This window comes from Pyrgilauda ruficollis, unplaced genomic scaffold (genome assembly GCF_017590135.1).
Source record: "Pyrgilauda ruficollis isolate IOZ18807 unplaced genomic scaffold, ASM1759013v1 scaffold172, whole genome shotgun sequence".
Lineage (NCBI taxonomy): Eukaryota > Metazoa > Chordata > Aves > Passeriformes > Passeridae > Pyrgilauda > Pyrgilauda ruficollis.
This window is the reverse complement of record NW_024516098.1, coordinates 441,177-443,329: the sequence shown is the minus strand read 5'-3', so window position 1 is coordinate 443,329 and position 2,153 is coordinate 441,177.

The window sequence follows — 2,153 nt, the reverse complement described above, 5'->3', positions numbered from 1 at the left end:
CCATCCCCGGGAGCGGCGTTCGGGCTCCCCATCTCCGGCTGGGGCCGGGGCTGCTCCCTCCGCACGGCCCAGCCAGGGGGGAAAGGCTGCCCCAGCCCAGCCCGACCCTCTGCAGCGCTGATTTCCACCAAATCTTTGGGGTTCGCCCCCTTCTTGCGCTGTTGGGGTCCCCCCTCGCTCCTGCTCCGCTCCCCAGGCACAACCGCGCCCCGCTCGCTCTGCCACAATCGGGGACCGCCGAGTTTTTGATTGGGTTTTTGGGTTTTTTTTTCCTCCCGGAGGAAAAAAAAAAAAATCAGCTAATTATGTGCCGAACAAAAAGCCCATTCTTGCCCGAAATAATACTGCCGTCCTGCAAAGGCACTTGTTTGTGGGCAAATTTTGAAGGGGGCTGACGATAAAAACAGCTGCGGGAGCTGGCTGTTGGTACACATTTCCATGCCTAATTATCCCTGCCCTGCCCGCAATCCAGCGGGGCTTTCCTGAAAAAAAGAGGGATTTTTTTTTGTTTTTTTGCCCCTCTGGGCTCGCTTTGCTGCGCTCCCCGTGAGGATTCCCCGGATTTTGGGTTTGGGGTTTTAGCGGTTTTGGGTTTAGCGCGGGGCTGGGTGGAGGGGACAGAAGCAGGAGAGGGCTGCGATCGCCGGCTGGAGCACGGGGAGAGGGGGAAAGGGATAAAAAATGGGAGAGGAAACATCCACGAAGCATCCACGGGGAACACGCCACCCTCCGCGGGGCTGGGAAAGCTCCCGAGCTGCTGCACATATGGTGGCCTCCGCAAGACGGAGCCAGGACATATGGAAATGAGCTGGAGAAGCCAACTTTTCCCAGTCCCTTCGAGTCGGAGCTGGGCCCCAAAAGTGTTTGTGCACACACATCACACAAGCCCCCCTCCCCAGCCCCATCCCCATCCCCAGCCGCAGCTGCTCCCGTGGCCATCCCACCCCCTCCCCTCGGCCCTCCGGGGAAAATCCTTCCCGCAGAGACCCCAAAATCCTGCTCTGGGTGACCCACAGCGCCCCAAAAGCTGCGTCCAGGCTGGGGGGGTGGAGGGGGGCAGCCAGATGCAGCCAAACCTGCGCCCACCGGGAATAACCTGCCCCCCTCTAATCGGCGAGAACGTTTTCAGATGGCGGCTGAGGGATGGACAGACTGAGGGACGGACAGACTGAGGGACGGACAGACTGACCCAGAAACGCGGGCACGGCTCCCAGCCCCGCTCGGGAGATTCGGGAGATCCGGGAAAGGGATGTGGGGGGATTTGGGGGGCCGGGCGGGAGCTGGGGACCCCAATTCCTCCGGGGCTGGTTTCGGGGCGGTGCCGGGGATGCGCAGCCGTGCCCGCGGGGGGTTAGAGGGGTCGGGTTTGGGCTTGTCCCCGGCGCTGGCAGCGACACCGCCACGGGGGTGGCACCGTCCTGCGCGACATGTGCCACCCTCGGTGACAGCCGCGGCCGTGCCAGCCGGGAGCCAGCGGCTCAGCTGCGGATTCCCGAGGCGGCAGCCGGCCGGGAGCGGGGGCTCCTGCAGATCCTTGGGATTTGGGGGAGCCTCCCCCCGGCCACAGCCGCTTCCAGGCGGGGTTGGGCTGCAGATCCCCCAAAGCCAAGCGCAGGAGCACAGCCAGCACCATTGTCCCGGGAAGACTTCAACTTCCCAAACCCACCCCCAGTCAACTCCCCTCCTTTCTCTCTTTTTTTTTTTTTTTTTCCTTTCATTTAATTTTATTTTCCAAACCACTTGATCTTTGCTTGGGAACCTCCATTAATTGCCTGGGTTTGCCTCTTCGCCTGGTCCCTTTATCATTATTTATGGCCTTTGAAATTGTGTAAAGTTCCCTTGACGTTCAATTTACAAGTTTGGGGGCTTTTTTTTTTTCTTTTTCCCCCTTTTTTTTTTTTTTTTGTTCCAGCTTTTGTCCTCGCCAAAGACGTCGTGTTGGAAAAGGCTTTGAGCCGGCCAACATGAGAAGCTCGCCGGAGAAAAGGGAGCAGCCCCTCCATCGCTTTTAATTCCGCCGTGTTGCTGAATGGCTCTTTTACATAATTGCAGAAGCAATTTCAAAGCCAAGCCAGGGGCTGACTTTACCCAGAACCACATGGAGCCTATTTGGGGGCTTTTCAAAAAAAAAAAAAAAAAAAAAGGGGGGGGGG